Genomic DNA, 16341 nt, shown 5'->3' on the forward strand with positions numbered 1-16341 from the left:
AATTAATATATAACAGACCTCAGTGACAGACAGAGTCTGGCTGACCTAAAATGCCGATCCATTTAATAGATGCACCCTTCTATTATCCAAAAGATACCAAAAATTACAAGACTTCTAGAACTGATCTTATTTTTCAGAGTTAGTGTCAAAACTGGGATAAAGGACTCTTAGAGAAGGCCAGTAAGCCCCTTAGCACCTTTACTATAAATTTAATTAACATTATTTTGAGGGAAATGGCCCCAAAAGATGACACAAAATATCAAGATTCTATATAATAAATTTGAGTTAACTCACCCATTCCAGTCCATTTTAATTCGCTGATTCCTAAAATGTCGATGTTCACTCTTGCCACCTCCTGTTTGACCACGTCCAATTGCCTTGATTCTCAGACCTAACATTCCAGGTTCCTATGCAATATTGCTCTTTACAGCATCGGACCTGGCTTCCATCACCAGTCACACCCACAACTGGGTGTTGTTTTTGCTTTGGCTCTGTCTCTTCATTCTTTCTGGAGTTATTTCTCCACTGATCTCCAGTAGCACATTGGGGACCTACCGACCTGGGGAGTCCATTTTTCAGTGTCCCATCTTTTTGCCTTTTCATACTGTTCATGGAGCTCTCAAGGTAAGAATACTTAAGTGGTTTGCCATTCCCTTCCCCAGTGGACCACATTTTGTCAGAACTCTCCACCATGACCCATCCATCTTGGGTGGCCCTACACAGCATGGCTCAGACCATTCAGGTATGACCTAAATCAAACCCCTTATGATTATACAGTGGAAGTGACAAATAGATTTAAGGGACTAGACCTGATAGAGTGCCTGATGAACTATGGATGGAGGTTCATGACACTGTACAAGAGGCAGTGATCAAGACCATCCCCAAGAAATAGAAATGCAAAAAAGCAAAATGGCTGTCTGAGGAGGCTTTACAAATCACTGCGAAAAGAAGAGAAGTGAAAAACAAAGGAGAAAAGGAAAGATACACCCATTTGAATGCAGAGTTCCAAAGAATAGCAAGGACAGATAAGAAAGCCTTCCTCAGCGATCAATGCAAAGAAATAGAGGAAAACAATAGAATGGGAAAGACTAGAGATTTCTTCAGGAAAATCAGAGATACCAAGAGAACATTTCATGCAAAGATGGGCTCAATAAAGGACAGGAAAGGTATGGACCTAACAGAAGCAGAAGATATTAAGAAGAGGTGGCAAGAATACACAGAAGAACTATAAAAAAGATCTTCACAACCCAGATAATCATGTTGGTGTGATCACTCACTCACCTAGAGCCAGACATCCTGGAACATGAAGTCAAGTGGGCCTTAGAAAGCATCACTAAGAACAAAGCTAGTGGAGGTGACAGAATTCCAGTGGAGCTTTTCAAATCCTGAAAGATGATGCTGTGAAAGTGCTGCAGTCAATATGCCAGCAAATTTGGAAAACTCAGCAGTGGTCACAGGACTGGAAAAAGTCGGTTTTCATTCCAATCCCAAAGAAAAGCAATGTCAAAGAAAGTTAAAATTACCACACAATTGCAGTCATCTCACACACTAGTAAAGTAATGCTCAAAATTCTCCAAGCCAGGCTTCAGCAATATGTGAACCATGAACTTTCAGATGGTCAAGCTGGTTTTAGAAAAGGCATAGGAACCAGAGATTAAATTGCCAACATCCGCTGGATCATTGAAAAAGCTAGAGTTCCAGAAAAACATCTATTTCTGCTTTATTGACTATGACAAAGCCTTTGACTGTGTGGATCACAATAAACTGCGGAACATTCTGAAAGAGATGGGCATACCAGACCACCTGACCTGCCTCTTGAGAAACCTGTATGCAGGTCAGGAAGCAACAGTTAGAACTGGACATGGAACAACAGACTGGTTCCAAATAGGAAAAGGTGTACGTCAAGGCTGTATACTGTCACCCTGCTTATTTAATTTATATGCAGAGTACATCATGAGAAATGCTGGGCTGGAGGAAGCACAAGCTGGAATCAAGATTGCTGGGAGAAATATCAATAACTTCAGATACTCAGATGACACCACCGTTATGGCAGAAAGTAAAGAAGAACTAAAGAGCCTCTTGATGAAAGTGAAAGAGGACAGTAAAAAAGTTGGCTTAAAGCTCAACATTCAGAAAACTAAGATCATGGCATCTGGTCCCATCACTCCGTGGCAAATAGATGGGGAAACAGTGGCAGGCTTTATTTTTGGGGGCTCCAAAATCACTGCAGATGGTGACTGCAGCCATGAAATTAAAAGACTCTTGCTCCTTAGCAGGAAAGTTATGACCAACCTAGATAGCATACTAAAAAGCAGAGACATTACTTTGCCAACAAAGGTCTGCCTAGTCAAGGCTATGGTTTTTCCAGTAGTCATGTGAGAGTTGGACTATAAAGAAAGCTGAGTGCCAAAGAATTGATGCTTTTGAACTGTGGTGTTGGAGAAGACTCTTGAGAGTCCCTTGGACTGCAAGGAGATCCAACCAGTCCATTCTAAAGGAGATCAGTCCTAAGTGTTCATTGGAAGGACTGATGTTGAAGCTGAAACTCCAACACTTTGGCCACCTGATGTGCTGAGATGACTCATTTGAAAAGACCCTGATGCTGGGCAAGGTTGAAGGCAGGAGAAGAAGGGGATGACAGAGGATGAGATGGTTGGATGGCATTACCAACTCAATGGACATGAGTTTGGGTAAACTCCAGGAGTTGGTGATGGACTGTGAGGCCTGGCGTGCTGCAGTCCATGGGATTGCAAAGAGTCACACATGACTCAGTGACTGAACTGAACTCATGTAATAAATCAAAAGGAATACATTATTTTAAATACTCTTAAATGCTCAGTGAAATCTAAGGATTTCCCAATCAAGATACTATTATTTTTAAAATAACCCATCCCTCACATGGAACTCTGCTCAATGTTACGTGGCATCCTGGATGGGGGTGAGGTTAGGGGGGGATGGGGGTGAGGTTAGGGGGAGCATGTAAACATGGGTATGGCCAAATCCCTTTGCTGTTCACCTGCAACTATGACAACTTTGTTAATCAGCTATACTCCAATACAAAATAAAACGTTTAAAATGAATAATACCCCATCCTACTGTCATTGGGAAGTTAACTCAAGCTTAAAATTATATGCATTGTACAAAGTTTATGTATACTTAATAGTTATGTTTAAATATCATGATTATACTACCTTACTTACCTTAATGATCTAGCTAATGACCTTACTACTCCACTTTACTTTGCCTAAAGCCCTCAGTGTCTAACTCTAAAAGCCTATCCTGATCTTCCATCTAAAGAAGTTCAAATGAAAACATTCTTTCAACAATATTTCTCACACAATACATAGTCATTCAACAACACTCATTCAATAAACATTTATTGAGCGCCCTCATGCAGCTAGCACTGGGAAGACCACAAGGGCTACAGGGAGAGCAGAAACAAACCTAACTGCCACTTTCACTGGCCTTACAGTCCAGAGAAAGGCAGGCACTAATCACACACTCACAAACTGAAGGTATCATTGCAAATAATGTCTGGTTGTACGACGGTATGTCATAAGGGAAGCTGAGCTAGGTTAGGAGATCACAAAGATGAAAAGTGGGATGTCACCTGCAAGAGATGAAGGGTGGTCACTAGGCAAAGTATAGGGGAGAGGACCAAAGGGGAAACCTGACTCGGGACAAAGGGTGAGAGTAGGACTTTTGAGGAATAGAAGAAAAGCAGTATGGATAGAATGGGGAGCCAGGAAGGGAGTTGTGTGAGACAAGACTGCAATGATGGCCCTGTGATGACCACCAAAAAGGGCTTTATACGCCAAAGAAAGGATTGGTCCTAATCCAACAGGCAATGGGAAGTTATTGAAGTATTTTCATAGGAAGTGGTGCAACATTAAAATATGACAAAGGTCTCTTGTCATGGTCTTGCAAAGGTCTCTCTATCTCAATGAGGAGATCAGATTGAAGAGTGAATAGAAAGAGCTATTGCTGTGGTCCAGGCAAGAGACAATAAGGGATGATAGAAGCAGGGGCCAGTGTGATGACAATGGTGGAATGGGATGTAGAGAGCAAGGGAGGTGACATCTATTTTTTGTTGCAGAACTGTGTGGTTGCTGGTGCCATTCACTGTGTAGGAAATATCAGAAGAGAAGAGCATTTGAGTGTAGACAGGCTGAGTTTGAAGTATTGTCAATGTTAAGTAGACACTGTGAATGCCATTTTTATATAGGGGTCTAGAAATCAAAGGATACACTTGGGTCATAGATAGAACTTTGAGAAATTTCATGGTATCATGGGCAAGAAAGAAATTGGTTAATCCAGTGCGTCTCTAGGTATTACAAATCCCTGCATCAGAATCCGCTGGTGCTCTCTGGTTAAAATGCAGATTAGGGGCCATACAGAACTACAGAATCAGCTGGTGGGAGTAGAGTCCAGGGAATTTTGATTTTTAAGAAGCACCCCAGAGTGTGGACATGAACTTGGGTAAACTCCAGGAGATAGTAAGGGACAGGGAGGCCTGATGGTTTGCAATCCATCAGGTCACAAGGAGCTGGACACAACTTAGTGACTGAACAACAACCCCAAAGTGACTTCTCAAGCAGTCTATATTTGAGCTCCTCTGGCCTAGAGACAGAGACACCTCTGAGGAGCTCTGAGAGTGAGCTTGCAAAGAGGCACGTGCATGCTCAATCATTTCAGTTGTGTCTGACTCTGTGACTCTGTGGACTCTAGCCTACCAGGCTCCTCTGTCCATGGGATTCTCCAGGCAAGAATACTGGAGTGAGTTGCCATGCCTTAATGCATTTATTCTCTTTACTTACTTAACAATAATAATAAATAAAACAGATTTCTCTTTATAGCTGATTTAACTATCTAGATTAATCTCACAATTCATGTAAGATTAAAACTCCAGCTTTCCAAGTTCCGCAGGAAAGTCAGCTCTGCTCAGCTAACTCATGCCGGTCACTTCAGCTCTGGCCCTTGGCCTTTATCTCATGGGCTCCTGCCCTCCCTCTCCCGGGCACTGACATTTTGACTCCTTTCTTTCCCTAGAAATACAGCATTTCCAGTGAACAAAATGTCACATTACCTTTGCTGAACAGGACATTTCAAATAAAATATTACCAATAACAATTACCTCTAAGCCACTAATCCCTCTGAAGCTACTTTAAACCACCAAAGGATTTAAGGCAATTCCCTGAAAATATCTCAGGCTTAATAGATTATGGTCCCAAGCAATGAAATATATTGGCTCATGTTGCCTTAAGTTGCATTATGTGGCATTTTCACCTATAAAAAGGAAGTCATGATACAAACTGCTTCAACTATTATTCAATGTAAAAAGATCATGGGAATATAAATGATAATAACAATAATAGTAATAATCCCACAGCACACATCACACTGTGGGTATGGATATTTCCATGATCAGGATATTACCAGCAAGAAAAGCCACTGGAAAATAAAAGAAATATTAAAATACTCATTTCCCTGGGCAGGTTGGAAACTTTAAGTGGCTCACATGTGCAAGAGAATTTTGAAGCAATGTCTTTCCCTGGTAGTGCAGGAGCGGGCATGGATTAGAGTGGCTTTTCTTAACTCTGAGTTTTCATCACTCAGGCTGGTTTCCTTTGCCTTGGCTGAATTTCTGAAGACAAGACTGCAACACGTGCAAACAACAAGCTTTCTGGGGGTGGAAATGTGTCATGTAAGACTTTTAGAATTACTTTTGTTAATTCATTTTTTTAAACTCATTTAACAAATATGTATAGAATGCCACTATTGCCAGGAACCATGCTGGGACGGAGGAACTGAAAACGAAACCAAACATAATTCCCAACTACCAGAAGCCCACATTATAGACGAGACAGACAGGTAAACAGAAAATATCAGTGCCAAGGGGGAGTATGACAAAAAGTCCTAGGAGAGCAGCATGAGCTCACACAGGAAGGGCACCTAACCCATTCTGGGAAGGTCAGGAAAGGCTTCCCAGAGAGAGTGAGACACAGACGCTGAGACCTAAACGTAATCTCTGCACTTGCTGACATCTGGGGACAAGGAATTCTTTGTCATAGGGCTTTCCCAGGTGGCACAGTGGTAAAGAATCCACCTGCCAGTGCAGCAGATGGGTTTGATCTCTGGGTCGGGAAGATCCCCTGGAGAAGGAAATGGCAACCCACTCTAGTATTCTTGCCTGGAAAGTCTCATGGACAGAGGAGGCCGGCGGGCTACGGTCCATGGGGCCGAAAAGAGTCAGACATGACTGAACGATTGAACTCACAATTCTTTGCTGCACGTGTCTTTGATGTGGGCGGGACTGTAGGATACTTGGTTGCATCCTTGGCTTCTACCCAGGTTCTACCTGTGGTACTGTCCACTCAGCTGTGACAACTCCCAATGTCTCCAGACATAGCCAAATGTCCTCTGGAGGGCAACATCATCACCAGCTGAGAGCCAGTGATCAAGGCTGAGACTGGGGAGGGAATGGAAATTATTAGGAAAATTGGCTTAGGGAGAGGGTATTTAGGGAGGCGTTCTAGGCAGAATCAAGAATATACCCAATACCCACAAGAGAGGACATGGTTGAACTACGGAACTGGAAGAAGCTTGCCAGGGCTCTGCTGGAAAGAAGAAGCTGGAAGGGTGGGGTTTAACTTTACCTGGGTAACCTCCGGAAGTTGGTGATGGACAGGGAGGCCTGGCGTGCTGTGGTTCATGGGGTCGCAAAGAGACAGACACGACTGAGCAACTGAACTGAACTGAACTACAGCAGTGGGGTTCCACTGAAGAGTGGTCAACTTTAAGGTAGTCTGACAGGCTGTCAGAGGTGAGGGAGGGAGAAATCAAGCATGCACCCTAGTTCTTACTTTGCCAACACTGTTCACAGGGTGTTATCTACCAAGGACTATGATGAGGATAGAGAAGCAGCAGCATAGGATGGGCAGAGAAGTTATCGAGCTCAGTTTGGACTGCTGGGTTTAAGAGTCTATGCCTATCTATGTAGAGACTGCCAAACATCCTGTTTGTTACTTCAGAGAAAGTTGTGCCAGGAGACAGAGCCTATAAAATGTGGTTTGCTAAGACTTCCCAGGGACCGCACGTGCAGAGAGAGAAGAGGGATCAGGACACAACACTGTGAAGCATTGATAGTTAAAGTATGTCCAGTCCTGATGCACAACTTCTCAGGTCCAAGAAGCCATAGACCAAGCCTTAAAATTGGTCAGGTTCACCACTGAGGTTTGAAGTCTTCTCTGTCCAAACCCACTCCATCCCCATGAACACGTCCTTCAGTCACTACCCAACTCCCTTTCAGTCAGGCCATTTCCTCTCCTCCCCTCATCTTTCTCCCCACAATACGGTCTCCAGGAATGGACATAATAAGTCCATTCTCCCTAAGGCAGGAAACACAAACAGAGCTTTTTTTTCCCCCTCAGCTTATTCTAGATAGGTACATTTTTAAAGAAGACAACGCCAAAGGAACAAATCCTTATTTGTGTAATTTTAAATTGTTAGGAAAACATATTCTGGTCAGTGTTGCTGTGTAACAACCTCACAATCTCAGTGGTTTGCAACAAATGTTTGTTTTGCTTGTTCCTGGGTCTTCAGGTCAGTTCTACTTCTGGGATTAGATCTGTTCTATCAGCCTCTCATTCTCCTTGGACCAGCAGCCACTGGGGACTTGTTTTTCTCAGGGTGAAAGGCAGGAGCACACAAAATCAAGTGACATGATGCTAGAAGAGGTAAGGCCTCGGCTTGTGCAGCACAGCTGGCAGCATCCCACTGGCCAAGGCAGGTCAGTGGCCAAGCCCCACGTCCACGGAGCAGAAGAAGCTCTCTGCTCAGAGCAGAAGGCACAGGAAGGCTGCATGAAGAAAGGTGTGGATCTTAAAAACAGCTGACGCCATCCGATCTATCAAACAAGCAAATGAAGTATCTTGGTCACTATTTTCCCTTTTTAGAAGTTTTCCTGGTCATAAGTTGGGCACAGCAAGTTTGTGTTACTGGCTAAAAGTCAGTGTCCTGAAGAGAAAGCATAAAGGATAAATTAGAGCAGACCCTTCGGTGCAGTTGAAAGCCCACTCAACAGCCATATTCTAACCTATAACAAAGCAAAAGTGTCTCCTTTTGGCATTCAGGGCAGCATAAGTAAAGTGTTAGCTGCTCAGTCATGTCCGTCTCTGCGAGCCCATGGAGTAGCCCTCCAGGCTCCTCTGTCCATGGAATTCTCCAGGCAAGAATACTAGAGTGGGTTGCTATTTCCTTCTCCAGGGGATCTTCCCAACCCAGGGATCAAACCTGCATTGCAAGCAGATTCTTTACCATCTGTGCCACCATGGAAGCCCAATGGCATGGTAATAAGTAGAATGTTAGAAACGGTGATTAAGCCCAAATCTGTCTTTTTAGAGATAAGTAAACAGAGATTTGTCGCAAGTGGATCAGTGACGGAGCTGATACCTTGATCTGATCTCCTGGCCTCCATCCACCTTGCTGCTTGCTGTCCTGGGAAAGTCTCCCAGATGCACTGAGTCAGGCATGAAACACTAACACATGAGCTTAGAACTTCAAGATAGAGGCTGCAGGCATTGTAAGCCTGGATCCACTTCCTCTGGCAGAGGTGCTTCTGCAATCTGTTGAGGGTGGCTCACCTAATGTTCATTTTCTAGGCAGCGTAACAAGCAATTCTCCAAGGAGAAACCAAACCCAGCCCTTTGTGTTCTCATCACTCACAATGTAGTAAGAGACAGGGTAGATGGTTGAGCGACATCATGTCCTTACATGACAGATGGGCAGCATGCATCTTTCCTCGTGTAAAAATGTCATTGCAGCTACAGATACAGTCGGTGGCTGAAAATGGAACGTGATACAGATTAACCTAAGAGGACAGAGAAGAACTCGAGCAAAATGCACAGATCCACTTTTGAGGAGCAACTGGTCTCTAACAACTGATAAGTATATTAGGGGAAAAGTTGGAATACCAAGAATCTGGAGCATTTTCAGGTGGGCAATATTTAATTTACTGTGATTTTTTTGCAGAAAATGGACTTGAATTAGAAAGGCAATGCAACTTTTGTAGTTTTCTATTTAAAATAGATTGGAGAGACTACAAATAGTTGTTGTTTTTTTTTTAACTCTTCACAACAAACCAAAGGATATTCTCTGTCCCTTAGTGATTTCCTAACGCAATTTAAAAAATATAAATAGAGGTCCAAGAAATCCCTTCCCCACTAGTATAAGATTAAGTGCATTAGTACTGTCACATACCAGGTGATATATTTTGAGTGGTAAGAGTTTCAGTTTTACTCAATTACCAATAACTAAGGAAGTACAAAAAACAATCACACAGAACCTGGCATTCACTAGGGAAGTTTAATAACAGAATATGGGTAGAAGAAAAAGGGTAAGAATGAGGCCAACTTTTCTGTTTCTCCTATTTTCTTTTCTAAACTGTGGTCCTTTGGCCATTTATGGTGCTGATTACTAACAACAGAGAGCCATCAAGACGGTGGAGTAGACGTGGAACTCACTTCCTCCTATAAATATATGAAAAATACATCTACATGTGGCACTATTTGCACAGAACATCTACTGAGCACTGGCAGAAGACCTCAGGCTTTTCAAAGGACAATAAAACTTCCATATAACTGGATAGGATGAAAGAAAAAAGAAAACAGAGAGAGACAAAAAAGAATCTGGATGGGTCCTGCACCCCAGGAAGGGAGCTGTGAAGAAGGCAAGGTTCCTACAACCTGGGAATCCCCTCACTGGCAGGAAATCAGCCTGAAGGGGGAGCTTCAGAGCCACAGAGGAGAGCACAGCAACTTTGCAACAGGCAAAACAAGTGACCTGCACAGACAGATAGTACTGCCACCCTATGCTCCCCAGCCTGAGATGCTCATCTGCATCATCTGGGCTTCTGGAGGTCAGTCCCAGGGAAAGGACTGGGGTTGGCTGCACAGAGACCGCCTGAAGGTGCCGGGGTGTGGCAACTGAGAGTGTATATGGAACAAACCTGGGCCCACAAGAAAGGCAAGGAGCCCCTGTTGGGGGCGGGGGGGACGCATGCAAGGGAAAGAAGCAAGATCGAGGGGCAGGACCACCATAGGAGCTTCTTTCTCTGCTCATGTGCTCAAACAACAGGTCACTGCTTACAGGAGCTCTAGAGTAGTGGGTGCAAGCCGCCACTACCATCCTGGGCTCCAGAGGCAGGTGTGGGTCACCGCTGCTGCAGAGAAAACTGGGAGCAGGCACTCATCACTGCCTCTGTCTGGCATGGGTCCCAGTAACACGTGTGAGCTGCACACACTGAGGAAAGAGGTAGCAAGCATCCAAACTAAAAACCTTCTCAACAAAAATATTAAACCCAAACAAACTACACAGGGATGTTCCTGCATATAAATAGCCTCCCAAGACTACAGTAGATAATTCACAAAGTAAGAGAAATATACATAAAATGAAGAAGCAAAGGGACCACTCCCAGTTAAAAGACCAAGAAAATTCCTAAGAAGGAAAAAACAATGAAACAGACCTCTTCAATCTAATAGACACTGAGTTCAAAAAGGAGGTAACGAAAATACTGAAGGAATTAAGAGGGGCTATCAACAGAAATGGGCTTCCCAGGTGGCTCAGTGGTAAAAAAAAAAAAAAAAATCTGCCTGCCAGTGTAGGAGCCACGGGTCTGATTCGTGGGTTAGGAAGATCCCCTGGAGAAAGAAATGACAACCCACTCAAGTATTCCTGCCTGAGAAATCCCATGGACATAGGAACCTGGAGGGCTACAGTCCATGGGGTCACAAAAGAGTCAGACATGACTTAGCGACTAAACAACAACAATAAAAATCAACAGAAATGCAGGCTGCTGTAAAAAAGGAATTAGAAACTATAAGGCAGAACCAAGAAAAGTTAGAAAATTCATTTACTGAGACAAAAGCTGAGCTAAAGGCAGTGAATGACAGAATGAATAATGCAGAAGAACGAATAAGTGATCTGAAAGATAGAATAATGGGAATCACCTGATCAGAACAGCAGACAGAAAGCCAAATAAACAATGAAGCAATATAAAGGCCTCTGGTATAATCTAAAGTGTGCCAATTTATGCGTAATGGGGGTTCCAGAAGGAGAAGAAAGAGCGAAGGAGATTGAAAGTGTATTTGAAGAAATTATGGCTGAAAACTCCTCTAACCTAAAGATGAAGATAGATATTCAGATACAGGAAGCACAAATGGTTTCAAACAAGATAAATCCAAATAGACTAACACCAAGATATATTATAATAAACATGGAAAAAATTAAAGAAAGGATTCTAAAGGCAGCAAGAGGTGATTGCAAAGGAATCCCCATAAAGCCAACAGGTTATTTCTCTACAGAAATGCTGCAGTTAGAAAAGAATGGCAAAATATATTCAAAGTCTTGAAAGAGAGAAATCTGCAACCTACTCCAACCAGCAAGATTATCATCTAGAATACAAAGTAAAGAATTTCTTAGAAAAGCAAAAACTAAAAGAAGACAGCAATACTAAACTTTCCTAAAAGACATATTGAAAGGTCTTCTCTAATTAGAATGAAGCAAGAAGATATAGGAAAGAGGAAAATCACAATTGGAAAGTAAATCTCTTCAATAAGCCAGTACACAGATCAAAAAGAAAAAAAAAATTGTGAAAGTGATGATACACACATGGAACAGCAAAAGGATAAACATGAAGATGTAAAACAGGATATGCAAAACATAAAATATGGAGGAAGAAAGCAAGAAAATGTCGATTTCTTAACACTTAAACCCTTAACATAAAGCTTTATTTGAGAATTATTTTTAAAAACTTATCAACAAAATCATCACTTTCAATGTAGTAAGTGGGCACACTATCTTTGGAATAAAATATCCTGAATTTGAAAAAAGGTAAAGATCATAAAGAAAAAAATAAAATAGAGATTTTTTAAAAAAGAAAAAAAAAATAAAACAAGAATTGTTTCTTTGAAAGGGTAAACAAAATTGACAAACTTCTGGTCAGGCTCACCAAGAAGAAAAGAGAGAGAATCCAAATAAACAAAATAAAAGATGAAAAAGGAGAAATATCAATCAACACTACAGAAATATGAAAAACCAGAAGAGAATACAATGAACAATCATATGTCAATAAATTCAACAACTTAAAAGTAATAGACAACTTTTTAAACATACAGCCCACCAAACTTAAATCAAGAAGAAATAGATAACTTGAACAGGTAAATCACTAAACAAGAAGTAGAAATCTGTAATTAAAAAGAAAAAAACCTCCCTACAAGCAAAAGTCTACAACCAGATGGCTTCATGGGTGAATTCTCCCAAGCATACAAAGAAGAACTTATACCAGACCTTCTCAAACTCTTCCAAAAGACAGAAGAGGAGGAAACACTTCCATTCTATGAAGTTACCATCACCCTGATAACAAAAAAAAAGATACCACCAAAAAAGAAAATAACAGACCAATACCTTTGATGAATACACATGCAACAATTCTCAACAAAATGCTAGCAAGCCAAATCCAACATTACATTGAAGACTGTAAACCACAACCAAGTGGGATTCATCCCAGGTTCACAAGGATGCTTCAACATCCGCAAATCAATCAATGTGATCCACCACATCCATGATCTTCTCAGCAAATGCAAGAGAAGCATTCAGTAAAATTCAATGACAAAAATTCTTACCAAAGTAGGGTACAGAGGGAACATATCTCAACACAGTAGAAGCTATTATGACAAACCCACAGTCAATATAACACTCAACTGTGAAAAACTGAAAGTCTTCCCACTAAAATCTGGAATAAGACAAGAATGCCCACTCAAAATGGCCATCATTAAAAATTCTACAAATGACAAATGCTGGAGAGTGTGAAGAAAAGGGAACCCTCCTATACTGTTGGTGGGAATGTAAATTGGTATACCCACCCTAGAGAACATTACAGAGGTTCCTCAGAAAACTAAAACTAAAATTACCATATCATCCAGTAATCCCACTCCTAGGCATATATTCAGACAAAACTGTAAGTCAAGAAGATACATGCACCACTATACTCTTAGCAGAACTATTTACAATATCCAAGAAATGGAAACAACCTAAATGCCCATCAACAGATGAGCGGATAAAGAAGACGTGGTACCTATATACAACTGAATACCATTCAGCCACTAAAAAGATGAAATAACGTCACTTGCAGCAACAGAGATGCAACTAGAGATTATTATACTAAATGAAATAAGTCAGAAATAGACAAATACCATATGACAGCACTTATATGTGGAATCTAACGTTAAATGACACAATACATCAGTTAGATCTAATAGATATCTATAGGACATTTCACTCCAAAACAATGAATTTCACCTTCTTCTCAAGCGCACACGGAACTTTCTCCAGGATAGATCACGTCCTGGGCCATAAATCTAGCCTTGGTAAATTCAAAAAAATTGAAATCATTCCAAGCATCTTTTCTGACCACAATGCGGTAAGACTAGATCTCAATTACAGGAGGAAAACTGTTAAAAATTCCAACATATGGAGGCTGAACAACACGCTACTGAATAACGAACAAATCATAGAAGAAATCAAAAAAGAAGTCAAAATATGCATAGAAATGAATGAAAATGAAAACACAACAACCCAAAACCTGTGGGACACTGTAAAAGCTGTGCTAAGGGGAAGGTTCATAGCAATACAGGCATACCTCAAGAAATAAGAAAAAAGTCAACTAAATAACCTAACTCTACACTTAAGGAAACTAGAAAAGAAAGAAATGAAGAACCCCAGGGTTAGTAGAAGGAAAGAAATCTTAAAAATTAGGGCAGAAATAAATGCAAAAGAAACAAAAGAGACCATAGCAAAAATCAACTAAGCCAAAACCTGGTTCTTTGAGAGGGTAAATAAAACTGACAAACCACTAGCCAGACTCATCAAGAAACAAAGGGAGAAGAACCAAATCAATAAAATTAGAAATGAAAATGGAGAGATCACAACAGACAACACAGAAATACAAAGGATCATAAGAGACTACTATCAGCAATTTTATGCCAATAAAATGGACAACTTGCAAGAAATGGACAAATTCTTAGAAAAGTACAACTTTCCAAAACTGAACCAGGAAGAAATAGAAAATCTGAACAGACCCATCACAAGCATGGAAATTGAAACTGTAATCAGAAATCTTCCAGCAAACAAAAGCCCAGGTCCAGACGGCTTCACAGCTGAATTCTGCCAAAAATTTAGAGAAGAGCTAACACCTATCCTACTCAAACTCTTCCAGAAAATTGCAGAGGAAGGTAAACTTCCAAACTCATTCTATGAGGCCACCATCACCCTAATCCCAAAACCTGACAAAGATGCCAAAAAAAGAAAACTACAGGCCAATATCACTGATGAACATAGATGCAAAAATCCTCAACAAAATTCTAGCAATCAGAATCCAACAACACATTAAAAAGATTATACATCATGACCAAGTGGGCTTTATCCCAGGGATTCAAGGATTCTTTAATATCCACAAAACAATCAATGCAATACACCACATTAAGAAAATGAAAAATAAAAACCATATGATTATATCAATAGATGCAGAGAAAGCCTTTGACAAAATTCAACATCCATTTATGACCAAAACCCTCCAGAAGGCGGGAATAGAAGGAACATTCCTCAACATAATAAAAGCTATATATGACAAACCCACAGCAAACATTATACTCAATGGTGAAAAACTGAAAGCATTTCCCCTAAAGTCACGAACAAGACAAGAGTGCCCACTCTCACCACTACTATTCAACATAGTTTTGGAAGTTTTGGCCACAGCAATCAGAGCAGAAAAAGACATAAAAGGAATCCAAATTGGAAAAGCAGAAGTAAAACTCTCACTGTTTGCAGATGACATGATCCTCTACACAGAAAACCCTAAAGACTCTACCAGAAAATTACTAGAGCTAATCAATGACTATAGTGAAGTTGCAGGATATAAAATCAACACACAGAAATCCCTCGCATTCCTATACACTAATAATGAGAAAACAGAAAGAGAAATTAAGGAAACAATTCCATTCACTGTTACAATGAAAAGAATAAAATACTTAGGAATATATCTACCTAAAGAAACAAAAGACCTATATATAGAAAACTATAAAACATTGGTGAAAGAAATCAGAGAGGACACTAATAGATGGAAAAATATACCGTGTTCATGGATTGGAAGAATAAATATTGTGAAAATGAATATATTACCCAAAGTAATTTATAAGTTCAATGCAATCCCTATCAAGCTACCAACGGTGTTTTTCAGAGTGCCAGAACAAATAATTTCACAATTTGTATGAAAATACAAAAAACCTTGAATAGCCAAAGCAATCTTGAGAAAGAAGAATGGAACTGAGGGAATCAACCTGCCAGACTTCAGGCTCTACTACAAAGCCACAGTCATCAGGACAGTATGGTACTGGCACAAAGACAGAAATACAGATCAATGGAACAAAATAGAAAGCCCAGAGATAAATCCATGCACCTATGGACACCTTATCTTTGACAAGGGAGGCAAGATTATTCAATGGAGAAAAGACAATCTCTTTAACAAGTAGTGCTGGGAAAACTGATCAACCACTTGTAAAAGAATGAAACTAGGACACTCCCGAACACCATACACAAAAATAAACTCAAAATGGATTAAAGATCTAAATGTAAGACCAGAAACTATAAAACTCCTAGAGAAGAACATAGGCAAAACACTCTCCGACATAAATCACAGCAGGATCCTCCATGACCCACCTCCCAGAATATTGGAAATAAAAGCAAAAATAAACAAATGGGACCTAATTAAAATTAAAAGCTTCTGCACAACAAAGGAAACTATAAGCAAGGTGAAAAGACAGCCTTCAGAATGGGAGAAAATAATAGCAAATGAAGCAACTGATAAAGGATTACTCTCAAAAATATACAAGCAACTCCTGCAGCTCAATTCTAGAAAAATAAATGACCTAATCAAAAAATGGGCCAAAGAACTAAACAGACATTTCTCCAAAGAAGACATACAGATGGCTAGCAAACACATGAAAAGATGCTCAACATCCCTCATTATCAGAGAAATGCAAATCAAAACCACAATGAGGTATCATTTCATGCCAGTCAGAATGGCTGCTATCCAAATGTCTATAAGCAATAAATGCTGGAGAGGGTGTGGAGAAAAGGGAACCCTCTTACACTGTTGGTGGGAATGCAAACTAGTACAGCCACTATGGAGAACAGTGTGGAGATTCCTTAAAAAACTGGAAATATAACTGCCATATGATCCAGCAATTGCACTCCTGGGCATACACACCGAGGAAACCAGAATTGAAA

The sequence above is a fragment of the Moschus berezovskii genome, chromosome 18 (assembly GCF_049115385.1).
Source record: "Moschus berezovskii isolate FMDL1 chromosome 18, NW_MosBer_1.0, whole genome shotgun sequence".
In the NCBI taxonomy this organism is placed as follows: Eukaryota; Metazoa; Chordata; class Mammalia; order Artiodactyla; family Moschidae; genus Moschus; species Moschus berezovskii.